At 46.3% G+C, this 19,307-nt stretch overlaps 1 protein-coding gene across 3 annotated transcripts in view; it reads left to right on the top strand.

The window, feature by feature from the left end:
- KCNE2 (potassium voltage-gated channel subfamily E regulatory subunit 2) overlaps nucleotides 1-19,307 on the top strand; it is a 177,655-nt gene that overhangs the window by 24,211 nt on the left and 134,137 nt on the right. Inside the window, exon 1 of one of the 3 annotated variants that reach the window (XM_074325714.2) lies at nucleotides 237-548. The exons of the other annotated variants lie outside the window; for them this stretch is intronic. The gene's annotated coding sequence lies outside the window, so the exon portion shown is untranslated. Of the gene's footprint in view, nucleotides 1-236; nucleotides 549-19,307 lie in introns of those variants that run through there. 3 annotated transcript variants of the gene reach the window in all.

The following is a 19,307-nucleotide window of genomic DNA, read 5'->3' as shown; positions in this document are numbered from 1 at the left end:
TCCTGTTTATTATTTTAAAAACTATGGAGTTGTCAAATGGAAATAGGGCCATGAATTCCTTAAGCTATGCCAAAACTTTAGCTCATATATGCCAAGGAAATAGAATATGAGTGTGAGTGTGAGCGTGAGTGTGAGTGTGTGTGTGTGCTTAGACCAGTAGAATAGAAGGAGACCCCAAAAGCCTTAAAATTAAGTAAAATTTGGAATCAACATTTAAATTAGGTATGCTTTCTGGGCTGATGTTGTTTGAAAGCTGAATAGCTGATGTCAAAAATAGACTTCCCTTTCTTTCCAAAGTGTGGCAAAAATAACCACATGCCTTTCTTGGACTCCTGATTCTCATCCCAAAGGGTTTTCTTGTATAGGAACCAACAATTCCTTGGATGGAAACACTGGATGGACTAGTCATTATTTTGAGATTTAGGAGATTGCCGATTCTTGGCAGACCTTGGTTGTTTTTCTAGAGTAGCAGGCAAGGAGTTGGACAAAAGGCAAGAAAGCTGATCCATGTTGCTGGCTTTGGGTTCTCCGTGAACAAATGAGACAAGGTGAGTAGCTGCCCTGCTCATCCTTCTGTTTGTTTCTGAGAAAAGGTCGTAGTGGCTGCAATCCGGTTGTGGGATCTTGGTCTCCCGAAAAACAACAGGTCCTTTCCCCTTTGCCTTTGGGGTTGCCAGCCTCTTGAGGAAGACCTAAGCGATGCCTGCCTGTTGCCAGCAGAGCCCATTGAGGGGTTAGAAATAGTAGGATTGCTTGTGGAGGGAGAACAATCACTCCATTGTCAGATTTTTTTTTTCCATCCAAACGCTGGGCTGCTTTGTAGCACACTTGGAGATACTGTGTTGAGGAGCCTGTGCTCTAGCAACGTTTCCTCTGTTCGTTGTCTGCTGCTTCTTGCATTGGAAAATTCCATCCTTTAACACTGGGATTATATGTCACCATTGCTGAAATCATAGACAGAGTCCACTTAATTTGCTGCAAGCATGAGAGATAGCCAGAGAGAATGGGAGAAGCATAGCATTCCCTTGTATAAAGAGAGGATTGAACGAGGTCAGTGAACCAAAGAACCAGCAGGTCAGAAACCCTCAGGGGGTCATGAAAATCTTCCAGGGTTTCCTGTTTTTAGGAGCAAAAGTGATGCCTGTTTAAATTTTAAAAAGAGAAAAAAATTAAAACGGATTTAAGAGTGACCATCACAGTTGAGCTGGGTGAGGTATTTGAGGGCTCATTCTATTTTTCTGTATTTTTGCATATTTTTTGAAATTTCAATGATAGAAAAATTTTAGAGCGTATTTAAAATACTTCCATCTTTCATCTCAGAATGATTCGCGAGCCCCAGACAGCGTATCCTGTCCGCATGCGCGGCAGGGTGGGCTGCTCAACTGAGCATGCTCATGGGTTGACCTTAGTCAATTTAACTGTGAGCTGAAATCCCAATGCCTGTAACCCGTTGTACAGCTTCAAATGGCCTTTATTCTGAGCCGTATGTTCTTTGGTCCATATCCTGAACGGATCATTTGTTGAAGACTAGAACCATTAGCAACACAGATGCCGAAATTCATGTTAATAATAAATTGCCTGATCATAATCTTCACTTTATCTTATAAAAGATAGAAAATATAAATAAATATAAGACATGAAAGAAGATAGTCTTTTTGTCATTAAAATCTATCCCTCCAAAGATGCCCTTGGACCTCGGAAACTTAGTGTTACAGAAAGAAAAGATAGTGACAATTATGTCTAATTTTGGTTTTCATTTATAAAGAACCCATGATTGTACAGAAGTGACTATAAGCAGCAGCTAGTTGATTTTTTAAGCACAAACTATAAGAATTTCAGACATGAGGTCATGAAAGCAATGTTGGTGCCTCAATTCCTAATTAATCTCAACCTGTATTTTAATGTGAGCATCAAGCAGCCAACAGAAAACAACACTTTTATTGATTTCCCCCCCCCCCTGCATCTGATGGCCTTGAAATGGTTACCATGAAATTTGTTATTTAGTCACTGTTTCCCTAAGGCTTTTGGGCACCGACACGGTAGAAGTTTCTAGAAATAGGGCACATTGTAAGGTTTATGGGTTTTAGACACACACTCCTGCAATTCTATGTTAATCCTCACCTTTGATTAAATTTTTAAATATATTGAATATTAAAGATTATACTAACAATGAGATTTATAATATATTGGGTGAAATATACAATATTTTTTACTCTGTTTCTTTTCTTTTCTTTTCCCCCCATAATACACCATATTGGAATCATCTGTGCATGTCTCTCACCTTCTGGTCGATTTTTGATGCCAGCCGTTGCTGGGGCAACCAGCTTTGTACAGGTGTACCAGACAGTGCCTCCTTTCAGCTGCCCCATGTATCTATCTCTCTTTCTACCCTGAGCTTCTTTGAGACAGTATCCTGGTGTTTATGCCTGTGCAACTGGAAGTTGTCAACACCCCATGAGAAAACACTCCCAAAGGGAGTGGGAGTCTGTGGGGTCATGCTTCCCTTTTTCTTCCCTCATGCTGAAAATTCTAATGTGCGTTCTATACAGCTTCTTAGAGGGTCCTCATAGGACATGACATGGACCATGTGGCCACGTTCTTTCCCTTCTTCCCTGCTTCACTCCCCCCTGCCCTTGACTCCTGTCTGCTGGGATCACTCTCCAAAACAACCTTCCTTTCCAAAAGCTCTGCTTTCTGTGAAGAACCTAGGCTAAGAAACTAAAATGATACACTAGAATGAAGACATGAATGCAAATTGCTAAGGGATTTGGTTGCATTGTACATCTCTGTGAACGGGGTTCAAAGGGAAGCTTGGGAAATCCTGGGCCAGGTGACCATTGGAAGCACAGTATGGAGAGTTAGAATTGTCAGGTGCCCATCCAGCTCTCACAGGTGTGTGAGTGTCTTCCATGAAGAATGGTAGGAGAGGATCCCCAAGGCTTGGCAAACCTGTTGAACATCTGAGAGTAAGTGTGACATCTAGAAGAAGCAGAGAACAAAACAGATATTTTCACAAACATTCAGAAATCTCACAGTCTCAGGAGTCTTCCTGTGCGATTTCTATATCGAATTCTAAAACTGCAGGCAATGCTGGCTTAGGCCCAGGAAATTGTTGCTGTTACTCTAGGGCATGGTCTCTGCCTATAGGTCAAGGTGGACACCCAGGCAAGGCTTCTTTGCTTCTGTCATGATTCATCTGCAGAAGGATGGCCTTTGCATCAGCCAGGTGATTGGCTGGACTCTCAGGATTCTGAAAATCTAGTTACCTCCCTGTACCTGTCTGTCCCTGTACCATCTAGGCCAGAGGTTCTCAAAGTATGACCCCTGGATGAGACCATCTTTTTCTGAAGGAAAATTCCCACAGGAAAGGAGGTTACAAATGCCATTTCTTGGGTCCCATCCCAGATCTTCAGCAATCTGTTCAGACAAGCTTTCCAGGTGATTCTGCTCCTGGCTCAAGTTTGAGAACCACTGCCCTGGGCCCTTTCCTTCTCACCTTGGCTTTGGAGCTTTGGTGGCCTCCAATGTCAACTTCACACTCCTGCCCAGAGAATGGGCTCAGGAGACAAAGGATTACTTGACTAACCAAGAGGTGAGAAAAGGGGCTAGAATTGTGTAGGAAGCCAGCTTACAAACAGATTATGTTCTGGATTTTGGAAGTCAGCTATTTGGAATGCGAGCTGTTTTCCTAGGAATGGTAGATAGGTTCCCACGCCAGCACATGGGGCATATTTAATCCTGAATCCAGCTGGAATATTGCTGCGTCACAGTGAAAAGAGCAGATCACAGAGTACGGTAAAGCCATAAGGGAAATACAGAGATAATATTTTATTTATACTAATAATGGTGGTGGAAGGACACGTTGATTTGGAGGTGGGTGAAGAAGGGAAGGCGGATTTGTCAAGGCTATGAAAGAGTGGTTGGCCTTTCTCTTTAGGATGTCACGACACTAATTCCTGTAGTCAGGTTTTTCTTAAACGTGGTTCTGGACTGTTACCCTCTCTTTTTCTGAAGGCAAATTTCTCACTAGGACGGAGGTAAAGAATTCTGAGACACGTTGGCAAGAGTTGAAAAGGAGCAAGGAAAGAGGAAGGGAATTAAAGGGAATGTCGGTTTGTTTTTTATTAACACCAGCATCAGTGGAGACAGAATTAACTTGAATTGTGAGCAGTGAGAGACGGATGGGCAGAGAGAAGGTCAGGATTCCCCGCTGACACAAGAAAGGAAAGAAAGGGGACAAAATCTGGCCATCCCGTGTGGGAGATGCTGTTCTGGAAGCCTTCCTCCCATTTGTTGCCCTTAGATTTGGCCTTTTGTCGGTCCCATTTCATGTCACCTTGTCTCTTTTCGGGCTCCAGATGGGCAGCTGACCAGAGACCTTGACAATGACCCCTGATATGGCAGAAGTAGGTGAACTAGACCAATCCGATATCCCCCTTTTCCCTCCTAGGTATATGAGCCGAGGAACCCAGAGCATTTGTTCAATCTGTGATGGGAAGAGCTATGTGGCTGGTCATGATCACTTTTCATGTTTTCAAATCAAATGCTTCTGGCTAGGCTTCCTGTGGTGGTTAAAATACTTTCTCTTTGGGTTCACTATGCCTTTATTAGCTATTCTATTTGTGTACCATACAAACTATTGCCACTGGTGGCCACACAGCTGGATTTGGAGAAATGTGGTAGCCCTAACAGACTGGATTGATTGAATAATAGTGCCTGACAAATGGCTCCGTATACCAAAGAGAGCTTGAGACTTAATTACCAATGTCATTTATCTCTCTATTTGTACCCCAACCATAAGTGACTCGTTCCTCATTAACGTTGGGTCATCTTCCAAAAGGAAGAAAAGAAGCCAAAATATCAGGAAGGGGAGAAAATTAAAACCTGCATGTCTTTGTTCCCCATCTCATTATCCTGATAAGTCATAACAGACTCTGTTAATTAGATGGGCAGCTTTCACTGGCTGACTCCTGTCCAACAATTACCTCAGAAAGAAGCACCACTGGGAACGTTTCCTTCCCTTCGGAGGAGATGAAAGGAAGTTTGTAACAAAAAGAGGGATCGTTTCCCCGGCCATGCTGGGGGGAATCACAGTTGTCAAGGCACATTTCTAGACTGAGGGCTGGGGCTGTGTCAGGGACATCGCTTGTGCATTATGGCGAAGACAGAGTGTCTGACGCTGCCCTGCTAATCTAAGGCTTAGGTAATCGTCCCCAGTGCCTCCAAGTCCCCTGGGAAGATTAGAGCCTAAATAAATAGGGGAACAGGTGTAAGAGGGCCTGATTTGATCTGACCAAATTAATTGCTGAGATTGGGCTTGCATTCGGTAACGGGAAACAGGGAATTAACTACAGCCGGAATACAGCTAATCCTTTGGTTTCGCTGTGACTGTGTGTGTATAAAACAGACTGGACTCGCTGGGAACACAAACAAAGAGGGATCTGAAGTGAAGGCACGCTGCATCCTTGCAGGGGGAAGGCTGGGCAGTGAGCTGGCCCCAGGAGGTGGTCATATACACGTCCCAGACAGATGGCCTGGGACAGTCCTGGGACAGTTTATCTATTGTCCCTGCAAAAGTATTAAGTGTGCCCCTTTCATTCTCAAAAAAAGTCCCAGTTTGGACTGTAAATTAAATGGTTACTGTATTTCAATGTCAATTTTAAGCTCTTTTTTTTTTTTTTACTGGAAGAGTGAGTGGTATCATAGGTTGAATTGTGCCCCCCAAAATATGTGGAAGTCCTAACCCCCAGTACCTGTGAAAGTGACCTTATTTGGACATAGAGTCATTGCAGATGATCACATTAAGATGAGGTCATCAGGGTGGTCCCCAATCCAGTATGACTGGTGTGCTGATAAACGGGGGATATTTGGACACAGAGACCGATGTGCACACAAGGAGAATGTCGTGTGATGATGGAGGCAGAGATTAGGGTGGTGCTTGTACAAGCAAAGGGTGCCAAAGAGTGCCAGCAGCCACCAGAATCCAAGGGAGAGGCCTGGAACAAATCCTCCCTCACAGCCTCGGAAGGAACCCACCCTGCCAACACCTCGCCCTCCGACTGCCGCCCTCCAGAACTGTGAGACAACACATTTCTGTGTTTTAAGCCATCCATTTGTGGTATGGTTTAAACTGATTCAAGTGGGTACTGGTGTCAAAGTGTCTGAAAACACTCATTGCTCTTAGTTTGTACATTTCCCAGAAAGGAGCTGTCATGATGGCAAAGGCTGGCTTCCGGGCTAGAGTGAGAAGTCAGTCAGTGAACCCATACAGTTTCTGAGTGCCAGGTGCTGGGGACAGGGTGACGGAGACAGACGTGGTTCCTGGCCTCTAGGAGCCAGCAGGCTGATGGAAAGGGAGGCAGTGCAGCGGACCTTGTACTTGAATAGATATCAAGTGTGCAGAGGACGGAGGGAAGTTCATACCCCAAACTGGGCTGGAAAGCAAAAGGCTCCCCAAGAAAGTGACATCTAAGCTGATCTGAAAAGCAAGGGTTACCTGGATTGAAAAAATGGGGAGTGGGAGGAGCTGGGAGTGGGTGAAGACTCTAGGGCAAGAGGGAGTAAGGGGTGTACACATGCCCAGAGAAACCCAACAGCAGGAGCTGAGTGGGACACTGGCGGAGGGCTGACTTGTTTCCGGTTCTTCATCTCAGCCTCAGTGCCTCATTCTTCAAAGGTTTAAAGCGTACTTACCATGTACCCGACCCTGAGCTAGGCGCTGGGGGATTCCAGTGGTGGGTACCACCACATAAAGTGCCAATTAAGCAGTTGCTAGGCCGGGGCTGGGGGAAGTGGTGCGAGCAGCGGGAGAGAACAAAGCTACCACTTCTGTCTGAAGAATTCAGAGCAGTGGAGGAGGCCACCTCTGATGTGAATCGGAGGAAAAGCTATAGCAATGGCTAGAGCTAGGGGAGATGGGAGAAACTGAACACGTTAATCCCTTGCTCAGAAGAGGGGCCCTTTGGTCCCTGGTCTCTTTGGCCAACAGTTTTCATGTGACTGGACTTGGAGTGGTCACATGTAACATCCAGAAGCACTAATGTTTTCCAAGTATACAATTCTATTTCCCTGAAGCAGAATTTGGGTTGCCGCTTGTCTAGGTTTCATTCAGGGACATGGCAGAACATTTCAGAACATTCTTCAGAACACCTTTGTGATGGTCTCTTGCCCTTAAGGTCCCACGCTCCACATCCTTGGACCCAGGTTCCCAGGACCTACGTAGACGCCATCTTGAATTTGGGCTTTCGTCCCCTTGGCCAGAATCTGAGGAAATAATGAAATCGATAGACTTAATGTATACGGTGCATAGATTTTTGAGCTCTAGCTTTAATAGTTCTCAGGTGCCGCCGAATCAAAAGGAGCCATTAACACTGCCATTTTCAAGATGGATTTCCAGGTTGGATGTGAAAGTCACTGTCTTCTGTAGTTGATTTCAATTCTCTGTCTCTGGTGGGCCCAGGACGAAACTTTTTCATCAGGCAAAACTGGGCTCTGATTTTGCAGGCATGGCATTTATTATGCAAGCGTACAGGTCTGCATTTCAAAATGAAAAATAACAATAATAATTAAACTTTCTCTAGGCTTCTCGGATCCAAACCACTCTTGCAAAACTACCTTTGGATGAGCTTTAAGTGTCAGCAAATCAGAAACATGTGGATTTAATTTCCTTTGAAATACACCAGGGGAACAAGGAGGCAACAGGGCTTGGCAGCCAGCTTCTTAGGGTTTGCCAAACCCCAAATATCTCACACTCTGTGAGAGCCATCGTGCTGGCCCCCAGCAGTCTCAGCTGGCCAGCCCAGCCACTGAATTTCTTGCTGTGCCATCTAGGTTTTCTCTAACCATTAGGCTGATCTCTTGGTTCATGCACGCTAGCTGCCAGAAAGACGTCGTTAACACCACCCACATGCTTAGCAGGGCTTTGGAAGAGGGACCAATACTGCAATGAGGTGTCAGGTTGGCTCCAGTCTTATCTGGACGAGCAGGCCATCTTTGCAGCCATTACTGTGCTTTTAAAACCTAAACCAACTGTGAGAGAGGTTTTCCAACTTGATTTCTAGACGGGAAAATATTTTGCTTTTATGGTGGATGATGGTATCAGGTCCCAAATGTATTACGTTTCGTGATCGTCCAACACTCAATGCTTATAATGTGAAACATGTCCATGCACTGCCACCCTACCATTAGGTTCCAAGGTAAATATGGGCCCACCGACCCCCTGGGAAAATAAAGGAGCAATTTCATTAAAGGAGAGAAGCCGCACAGTCCAGCAGCTCTGATATGTCCCCCAAACCCCCAGATCCTGCCACTCTAATTTAAGAGTAAGGATGTGCCAACAACAGATCCTCTGGTCCGTTCCTTTTCTTTCTTGATATTAATGCTTCCCTTTTTCTTCCTATATTTTCTATGCCAAGCAGCCTCTTTTGCCTAAATACTATTAATGTATATTAAATGCAAAGGGCAAATTGAACCTTAAAAAAGTAGTTTTTGCATCCAGAACAACTACTGCTCGTGTGCCTGCTATGTGTCACATGCTTAGTACATGCTGGCTCTCTTCTTATCCTCATCTCACCGGAGAGGCACCTGAGGCAGCCCCAGAGGAACAGAGCAACCTACAAATCACACAACCAGTAAAGAACAGCTGGAACTTGACCTTGTACTGCTGGGCTCCAGAGCTGATGTTCTTTCGATGCTGCCTCTTACTCCATCGTGATGGCTCATTTTATGTGTCAACTTGACTGGCCCAGGGGGTGCCCAGATATTTGGTCAAACAGTATTCTGAATGTTTCTGCAAGAGTGTTTTTTGGATGAGTAAGTTCCAGCTGCAGGAAACAATGCTGCGAGGAAGGAATGATACCTCGCAAGTTCCCACCTGGAGAAAATGAACACAGGGAAAGGATCCTTAAGAGTAAAATTATCCTCCAAAGAATTGGATGCTGAATGGGACAAGGATTTCTGTGTGAGTGAGGGAAAATACCGTATTATCTTTGCTGGCTGATGTAAATAAACTCCAAGGCCATTGGCCTTGGAGTAAAGACTATTGGCACTTACCCTAGGTGAGTACCCAGTCCATTTCTTTCTGTTTTATAAAGCCACCCCAGCCTCAGGGTTAAGAACAAATTGCGTCTCCCTGACCTCCTCTTGCCTTTACAACGTCCCCTCTGGCAGTCCGGGGCATGGGGATGTCAAACATTGAAGGTGTGTCCTGACTGTTCATTGAAATCCAAGGGAAAACTGGTGAAGGAATGCTTGTCCATCTTCTGCTGCTCTTATCACGTGGTCAGCAGTCCAGGAGGAGGAGGCTGTGGCCTTCTACTGCTCTTTCTAAGTAGCACACGGGAATTGTATTCTTCTGGCCTTCAGCAGCTACAAGATCCCTGCATACGCCTCCAACCCTCCCCCATTCTTCAACCTCCCACCCCAAGCATTTTTGTGTTGAAACCTCTGCAGAGAATAAATGGAGGGGTAGGGGTGGCATATCCACTTGAAGGATGCAACCCCTCACACACCGACCCCTGATTCTGCAGGAGCCGAGAAGCTGATGGCAGAGAAGGATGACCAGGAAGGAAGGGCTGGGACTGCTGCTGCAAAGATGGGGCAGCAGGTGGAACCTGGTGCTTGCAAGCAGGGAGCTTTGGTTTTAATTAATGACATCTAGCAAGTTGTCACCTGGGGACAGTCCCCCTTTATCCGCGGTTTTGCTTTCTGCTGTCTCGGTTATCCGCGGTCAAACTCAGTCAGAAAATATTATTAATAAATGGAAAATTCCAGAAATAATTCGTAAGTTTTACATTGCACGCCATTGAGTAGCATGATGAAAACTTGCACCTCTTGCCCCGACCCACCCAGAACATGAATCATCCTTTTGTCTACACTGTAGATGCTTGGTGCCCATTAGTCACGTAGTAGCTGTCCTGTTATCAGAGTGACTGCCCTGGTATCCCAGTGCTTATGTTCAAGTGACCATTATTTTACTTAACGGCCAGAAACAGCGAGATTAGTGATGCTGGCAATTCAGATATGCCACAGAAAAGCTGTAAAATTATTTCTTGAAGGGAAAAGGTATGTATGAACATATAGGGAAAAACATTACACAGAGGATGCCAAAAAAAATATGTATACACATTTTAAGAAAGGAAAAAACTCTTAAAATTGTAATACTCAATATGTACTGATAACAAAAGATGAATACAAGTCACATTTGACTTCTGCAATTACAAGAGATGCTCAAAGTGGTTACCATCAGCGTCTAGACACTTCTGATGATGGCGATCTACTGCTTGAGCAATGTTGACCAAAGTGACCACTTGTATACATGTTTTTGGTACCCCTGGTATATAGGTATATAGGGTTCGACACTATCTGTGGTGTCAGGCATCCACTGGGGGTGTTGGAACACATCCTCTATGCATCAGGGAAGGTGTAAGAATGACACTTAAGAAATCACTTAGCCCATAGCTTGATTCACCTCCCAGTGTGCTATTCAGCTGTTTCCTTTGTTTCTCTCCCTCACTATCCGATTTAATGGCTCTGCTTTCCCGAGGCTACCTGCATACTTTGCTAATCTAGCTAATCAGCAGAACACTAACTTGCAAGAAACTGAGTCAGCCCTCTGGACACCTGCAACCAGGCTGCAATTGTTGACTGGAGATTCTCTGTCAGATGACATATGACTCACCGTAAGACTGGGTTCTAGATGAACAAACCAGACCCCAGGAGATGTTCTCCCGGATGAGTCACATGACTGACTCCCCCTTTCCTTTGTTCTGCTTCTTCTTGTGTACGGATAAAATCTTCTGACCTTTCTAGGAATGAGGAGATGGCCTTCGGACAGGAGTCTGCCATCTTCTCAGAATCCCCACATTCTGAATAAACCTGCTTTTCTTTCCACCAACCTTGTCTCTCAATTTTAAACTTTTTCAAGCAGTGGGCAGCCGGGCCTTAGCACGCTAACAAAGGGATCCTTGGACTGGATAACTGGGTAGCATTTGCTTTGGTCAAGGTGACAGAAGAAGTTCTCATCCTTCCATTGAAATCCTTCTGTGTCTTTCCCAAACCCCAAGTCCTAGAACAATATCATTTTCAAATGGTCTGGTTTGGACTTCACACTGTGTGCTAGCTGCTGTGAGCAGCAGAGAAGAAAGAGCATTTTCCATTGAAAAATGAGCCTCAAACTCACTAGTTCTGCCTGAAGCCAAACACTCTGGACTTCCAGGGGCTTCTCTGTAATGGATCATGGGTCAGTTTTCATTCTTTGCAAAACACGGCTATATTTTTTTCTTCTGCCGGTCAATTGAGTTAATTTCTTGCAAGCGGGGTTGAACACGAAATGCCATTTCTCATGGAAATGGTTTAATTTCCATTATGTCCACATACAGGCTTGCTTTCAGAATGGCTCCAACGTGCTGGCCAATGTCCTCTGAATTGAGGAGGAAAATAGAGACGATTGAAACATGTGCTTTAAGAAAAGAAGCCAAAGAGGTCTATTCATTCGTATTGACCTTGGAGATAGGTATCAAGTAATGTTGAAGTTCAAGCCTGATTATTTGCCGGGGAGCAAGCATGGCTCCTGTCCTGCGTTTTGTGGCCGTGATTCTCTCCCTTAGGGAGCTTCAGTATCAGGTGCCATTCCCAAGCGGTCAGGTGTGTTGGATGGGTCCTGGCACCACCTGGTCTCATTCCATCTCAGCAGAGTTGTCCCTGCAAGCCAGCCAGGCCTGGTGTCATTGGTAATGCCACAGATACCTACTGTAAAACTAGTGGCTTTCTAAGTGATTCCCTTCTGGAATGTCTCCAGCTTGTAAAGGGGTCTGGTTGCCCATTCAATTGTCTTAGCCTTTAAAAATATTGATTCAAATGGAAAGTTCCTTTAAAAGGTACAGATGCCTAGCCCTACCTCAGATTAATGAAATAGAATTACCTGGGGATGGGGTCTGGGCACTAGCATTTAAAATATCTTCTCTGGTGGGTGCTTCTAAGTAGCCAGGGCTGAATGAGAGAAATGACAGCTATCTCTTGGCTGTGTCTTCTGCGATTTCTGGGTCTCTCTCTCTCTCTGTCTCTCTCCAGGTGGTGCTGTGACATTTCTAGGTGTAGGTAGGAGAGTGTTTATGTGTGTGTGGGGGGTGGGGTGGGGGTGGTCATTGTAGCAGGCTCTGTTGTTAGGGAAACAGGCATTGCATGAGCTAAGCCCCCCTGGCAGGTGAACACACTCACACACTCAGATTCTCTTCCCAGGTTGAAAGGTCCTCACACTGGTCACCTGGCTGGGCGCGCAGGGTATCCAGCAACCATGGGTGCTGCAGTTCCCGAGCTTACCTTCCAATCTGTGGGATTTTTTTCACTTATATTCTGGTTCCCCTTTGGTGAAAAAGATAATTTATGTCAGTGGTACTACAAACTCTTTCATCTTATGACCCTTTGGGATTTTCTAAGCCCTGTAAGCCCCACACCCCCTTGTTGTTTGTAGGCCATGGTGCAGTCCAATTACCACGAAAAGGTTTACAAGAGACACACTTTTAATATAAGGACACAGACACACTAAAAGTACAAGGATGGGAAAAGAGGTGCTATGCAGACTCAAAGCACAGAAAACTTAAGATCAAAGCAGGCTTCAAGGTAAGGAGCATAAACAGAGGTAATCCGCCCAAACACTCCCATCCCATCCCTGTCTCCCTACCCCCACTGCCTTGGCACTGGGTCCGGCCCAGCCTGCAGGTCAGCTGTGTCCCTAGGGAAAGAAAGCTTGGGGCCCAGCTCTGGGACTCTTCAGGCCCTCGGAGGTCTTATGGCCGCCCCGTGTCCCCACAGCTCCTCCGTCCCCCGCCCTGCTCTGGAACCCTCTCTCCTCTTCTCCCGTCTCCTCCTACTTTCCAGGCCCTTGGATAATGTCACCCAGGATTTTAGTGTTTGCAAAAGCAGGGCAGAATCTTTTCAGCTGGGCCCAAATCCCCGAGGCAAGGCCAGGTGAAGCTGGGCTACCAGCTGGACATGGGTGCCGCAGAGAAACAAAGGGAACCAAACCCGAATTAGTATTTTAACAATTGAGCCTGTCGCTTTCCCCAGGTGCCCACGAGCGGCACTCATTTTCTGCTATTCCAGACTCTTGGTCTTCGTTTGGAAGTCAGCTGCCGAGGTGCTTACCTTTCTTCTCTCTCCCCCACCACTGAGTTGAACCTGCCTGAAGCAGCCCTCACTGTTTGCAGGAGCCTCCCAGCTCACTCAGAAATCCTGTGTTGAACTGAGCAGAATTGTTATTCCCTCTGCAGCAACACAGTAGCAGAGATTGGGGTGCTGGATAGTCCACACGGGGTGTTTTTTAGCCTGACCCTCCTCTGTGTGGAGGTTGCTGCGTTCAGGGAAGAGAGCAGTTCTCACTTATCACATGGACTTATGCTATTTTATAACAAAATCGCACTGGTGGGGCGCATAGGAACTTGCTCCCCAAAGTGAGGTCTGGGGACGAGTAGCAGCTGTGTCATGTGGGCGCTTCTTAGAAATGCAGATTTTCAGCTGACCCCAGACCTGTGGCGTCAGAACCTGCATTTTGATAAGATTCTAGGTTATCTGTGCACATATGAAAATTTAAGAAGCACTGGTCTACGTCACACTGACATGCACTGAAACAGGACTGTTATTTATTTTAAAGAGAGTTTTAAACAAGGGGAAAAAGGCACGAAAAATTTTTCTTATTAAAGTAGCAAAGAGTACAAATAAAAAGAGATTACAGCAATATTTCTGTTAAAGGGATACTTTTTCTTTTTATCAGACCCTGCTGGTGGGAGTACAAGCTCGTACCGTTTCTAAAGGGCAACGTATTGGAGAAGTCTCAGAACTCTCCACAGCTCTTTAAAGGAACAATTTTACTGCCGTGGCTTGATCTCAAGGAAAAAATTAGGTCAGGATGTAGCTTCAATGCTACGGTGAAAAGGCTTTTCTGACGTTGTTTTTCTGATCTTCCTGTCTAAGAGAACCCCAGTTTTGCTGGGGATTTTAGACACATGGTGGGGAGCAATATGTCTAAAATCGTTTTCTGGACCCTTTTGCCAGTAGGAAGGGATGGACAGTGACATGTAAGCAGAAGTCGTGGGGCAGCACCTTCAGGAAAATGCTCTGTGAGGGAAATCAACTGAGTTCCCAGCACCGTCCTGACCTATGACCTCTGGCCCGCTCTCCTTCTTTATCCTGTTTGGAACTCTGTCGGGGTGTTGGAGGCCACTACCCATTCACCCAAGGTCAATCAGCTCTGCCTCCTTCCAGACTTTTCATTAGATGAGAAAAATACAATCCTAATTTAAGTCATGGTGTCTCAGGGGTGTGATATTTTGCATCTGAACACAAGTCCTAACGTACATGCCACTTAAATGTCCAAAATTAGAGGGTTAATGCATAAATTATCATTTATCCACAGAACAAAATGCAATATGGCATAAAATTATGTAGAATAGTCTCCTCAGTTGTCTGTGAGGGAACTTATGGGTGTTTCCCACCTGTTAGGACCACCATACCTCAGATTCTCTCTCTGGCCTTTGGTTCCTGTCACCTGCAGAAGTGCTTGAGGACTGTCCCAGACCCTGCTCCTGCTGCTGAACCCTTGGGGAGGTCAGCCCCAGATGGCTACCTCATGCTTACCTGGCTGCCAGCACCTGCCTTGGTCCTGTGCTGGGTGGGGTTGTGGTGCTTCCGGGTTGCTCCAAGGGGCTGAGCTATGGCTCGGGGCAGGCTGGGGACCCGAGGCTTCGCCAGCAGTCGCGCTGTCCTCATTCCCACCTGACCCCATGCCTCCGTGCACCTCACATCAAAGCTCTGCTCATCCAAAAATGAGTTCTTGCCCCCCCATTCATTAGTCTCAGCGGCTCCCCCGTGTGTGTGAGTGTGTGTGTGGTGTGTGTGTGTGTGTACACACACGTGCGTGCATGTATTTAAAGCGATACAAACCGGAATTTAAAATTTAATAGTAGTGATTCCTGATGGCGAGATTGGGGTGCTTAAAAGTTTTGAAACATTTTTTTCTTGCTTAATTGTGTTTTAAACTTTCTACAATAAACATATTTTACTTGTATTAAAAAAAGTTGCATCTGAAATCCATCAGGACTCTAATCACTGAATACACCTAACTTAATTGCTTGGAACATTTAACTGAGTTTCCTGCCACCTTAGGCGAAGTATTTCACCTGTGTTGATATAGGGGCTTGGGCATAGGGAGGGGACAGTGTGTGTTGGTGTGGGGGGCATATACCATAGGCATAAAAAACCTTGTAGAACTGTGGTTTCAAATTATTTCTAGTAGGAGACAACTCCCAGTCCTGTAGAACAACAGTTAATAGTATGTGTGTGTGTCTATGTCTCGCTCTTATTTTTCCAGCTTTATTGAGATACAGTTGATATAAAATGTGTAAGTTTAAAGTGCACAATGAACGTGTTGATTTGATACACTTGTTATCTCTACCTTTACCTGTGTCTCTGAAAGACTGAAAACAATGCATTCCAGCAAAGTCCAAAGGTCTGGTCCTCTGGGGCTCCGTGACCTGTTCTCTCTGGAATGCCAGTTCATTGGGCTCCCTGCCCTGTGCTAGTGGGAACTGGGCTTCAGGGAGCAGGGAAGCTACAGGGAGCTGTAGCTTAGATCAGTGATTCCTCTGGGGCTCCCCTGGGTTTTCACATTGGCACGTCCCTGGGGAGTGGATGGGGTCTCCAGTTACAGTGAGGAATAGGATGGTTAGTTTGATGGTTGATATTACAGAAGTGGAGTCAGGGTCACCATAGAAAATTAGAAAATGTCCTAATTCCCACTATATCCTGCACCCGTGCAACCCTCCCTTTTGCTGTTAAAGGCTGTTGGCTTCAGGCTGATTTGCAGAAAGATTGATTGTCATGATGGGACTTTCAATTCAGGTGGGGAAGAGGAGGAGGGCTTCAGGGATGCCCGCGTGGTGGGTTTCTACTCAGTTTAGTTCATTAGGGGTTTTTCTCTGAGGGATCCTGCTTGGCACGGCGGATTTTGCTTTGAGAGTTGAATTTTTCGAGTGCCTTGTTGCAGGGGACAAAATTTCAGTCTTTCTTTCACTGTTATAACAAAAGAAGGCTCTTTTGTGCCCTGTGGAGATTCCTGAATTTCTGTGTCATCCCCACTCCTAGTTTTATTTTCAGAATATCCCCATTGATGGGTAGACCTCTCTCCCGTCTGTCATTATCCTCTACCCCCCAATTCCCCTCCCTCTGTCATCCTGCAATGCTGCACAGTGCTTAAAGCAACTTCAAAAACTGACTTCCAAGCGCCCCCCCCTTTTACTTTAAATGCTGTCTCCCTCACTCCACCAGCCTCCAACAGAACACAAACCACCCAATGTTTCTTATTCATCGTTTACCTTTTCCTTAATCACACCAGCTAACATTCACTGAGCATATACGCTATTTCCAGCACATGCATTCGGTTAGTTTGATTTTGTGGTGCGCTCTGGCTCTGGGGCTTACTTAGATCAACATCTGGAACCCCCCCCCCCCCCCCCCCCAGTTCTTAAGGGTCCATATGGCCCAAGGAATAGGTAGTGGGAATCAAAGACCTAGGGTGTTTAACTTGCTCAAACATCTCTACATAGATGTCACATTTAATCCTCAGTCAGGTATTTTTATTATTAGCCCCATTACAATTTTTGTATTGAGGTGAAATTCATATAATATAAAATTAAGCATTTGAAAGTGAACATTTCAGTGGCATTTAGTATATTCACAGTGTTGTGCAACCACCATCTCTATCTCGTTCCAAGACATTTTCATTGCTCCCCAAAGAAAACCTGTACTCATTAAGTAGTTATTCCTCATCCCTCCCTCCCCGGACCCCTGGCAACCGTCAACTGCTTTGTCTCCATGGACTGATCTATTCTGGATATGTCATATAAATGGAATCATACAATTTGTGGCCTTGTGTGTCTGCCTTTTTTCACTTAGCATAATGTTTTCAAGGCTCATCCACGTTGTAGCATGTGTTAGTACTTCACTCGTTTTTATGGCAGAGTAATATCTCATTGTATGGATATGCCACATTTTGTTTATCCATTCATCCACTGATGGACACTTAGGTTGTTCCTACCTTTTGACTGGTGCGAACATTCTTATCCAAGGATGTTCCAAGTACCTGTTTTCAACTCTTTCGGGTGTATATATACCTAGGAGGTCCTATTATGATAATTCTCTATTTAACTTTTTGAGGAATCTATTGGCATCATGTTAAAAGCAGGGAATCTGAGCCCCAACGAAAGCATTACTAGTCAAGGTCACATAGGTAACTGTGACAGCGCCAGCACTAGGACCCAGGAGCTGTCACTACTGCCATTTTAAGGACCTGGACAGCAGGGGACGACATTCATTTGACCACCAAACATCCACGGAGGACCAGAGCTAGCCCTGTGGCAGATTTGACAATGACCCTCAGAAAGGAGCTTCCCAGTGCCAGAAACTTCAGGAGAAAACAAAACAAGGGGAGCATTTTTAACCCTAAATCAACAGGAGACGCTCCCACGTAAATTCCATCAAGCCAGCCATCTATTTGAGCAGTAATGTTTGCTGTGCCCTGCTGCACTTCGATATCAGTGTGGGGAGTTCATGACATCCTCCAACAGACAGAAAAGGTCCACTCTCCCCATTTCTAATTGTCTTTCACTGGCTGCATTTCTCGATTGAGACTTGGGGGGCAAAAGCCGATTTGGTTCTGAAGTTCTGATTGGATTGGGGAGTCTGGGAGAGTCACTGTCCGAACAGAATCTGTTGATGGCATCGCATGGTCAAAGGGTTACATGTCAGGGTCAGGAAGAGAGTGGTGGCCTGGCTACAGCTCTCACCCTTAGGGAGAGGGAGGGCGTGAGAGATGGGGGAGGGACCAGGGCATGAGCATGGGGAATCTTATTTTCTAGAGAAATTTTTACTATTTAGAGGCAAATTCGATTGTCTACCCTCGACTTTTCCCGGCTCACTGGAGCATTCCCCGTGTGGAAAGGTGACAGACAAAGGCTTTAGCCAGCTAGGTTTGAAAACAGACGTGGGCCCCTCCCGGCCCCCACCCTCCCACGTCGTCTCCCCTCCCTGGCCCGGCTGACCTGATTAATCAGAACCCTGCCAAGCCCACTGAGGAGGGTTCCCAGGCTAATCTAATCTCCGTCCCCACGAGGGGACAGACACCCCCGCTCGGCCAATGAGACGCAACAGTGCAAGCTCCGCCGGGCTGTGGAAAATTCCACACGCCAGGCGGCTCCGGCGGCCCCTGGCGGCGTCGCGCGCTGCGCATCCCGCAGCCCCCGGCCGCCGAGCGGGGTCGCTCGCGGAGCCCATCGAAACCACCGGTTTCTGGGAGCTGCTGCACGAGTCATCGCGCAAGACGCTGGTTTTCTTTCTTTCTTCTTTTTTCTTTTTTTTTTGCCTGTTCTCCCCACCTCTACGAGGAAAGCTTTCAGCAAATCAACGAAAAGCTGGCGATGCCTGTGTTATTGGGGGGGGGAGGGCAACGACGGTGGCATTTCCCTCCCTTGTGACTTTATTGTGTGTGTTATAAACCACCGTCTCCAGCCCCCGCCTCGCCCACCCATGCTCTGGTCTGGGACTTTCCCCCAAGTTCCTCCGCCGGCTATTGCAACTCAGTACCTGTTGGGAGAATGAATGAAAGGGTACCTTTCTAGATCCATCCACCTCGGAACTACCAGACCCTTTTAGAAGTGCGGGTGGTCCTAGAGAGCGAAGGGTTAGGGGTTAGGAAAAGTATCTGTATCGCGAAGGTGCGGAGGGAGACCCAGCAACCAATCCCAACGCAACAGGATCAATGCTTTGGTCCAGATGCTCACAGAAAATTCCAGGGCCACAAAGGAGGGACCGTTTGCTCAGTGCGCCAGTGCGGGGAGGAGGGGATGCAGACCCGAGATGGAAGAAGCATAGGAGCTAGCCAGACAGAGGGGGGGGAGGCGCCGGGAGCCTGTGTTCCAGCCCGGAACGAGGCTGCTGGGCAGGCGCTGCGTTTCCACGAAGCTGGGCTGTGTTACCAGATCCCTATCTTTCTGAACGCCACGTGAATTACTGCCATAAATCCCCATTATTTCAGGGGATCCAGGCCCGTTTCTGCTTCTCGCAATGTGAAAGAACCTAGTGAACACAGTCCAAAAATGAGAGTACAACCTTGCCCAGAGTGCTTCTGCCAAAAGACAATCACAATGGCTGCTTCTGGGATTGGAGGGGGGAGGGGGCAAGAGAAGGAAAGGGAAAAATACAGGTTTTTCTTTTTAAAGGAGAGTATGAGGCGTCAGGAGGAACCCACGGAACTGAAA

Source organism: Rhinolophus sinicus, chromosome 17, assembly GCF_057876585.1.
Source record: "Rhinolophus sinicus isolate RSI-liver-muscle chromosome 17, RSI-T2T, whole genome shotgun sequence".
NCBI classification, from domain to species: Eukaryota; Metazoa; Chordata; class Mammalia; order Chiroptera; family Rhinolophidae; genus Rhinolophus; species Rhinolophus sinicus.
Note: the sequence above shows the minus strand (reverse complement) of the source record. Positions and strands in the feature narration are given on the sequence as shown.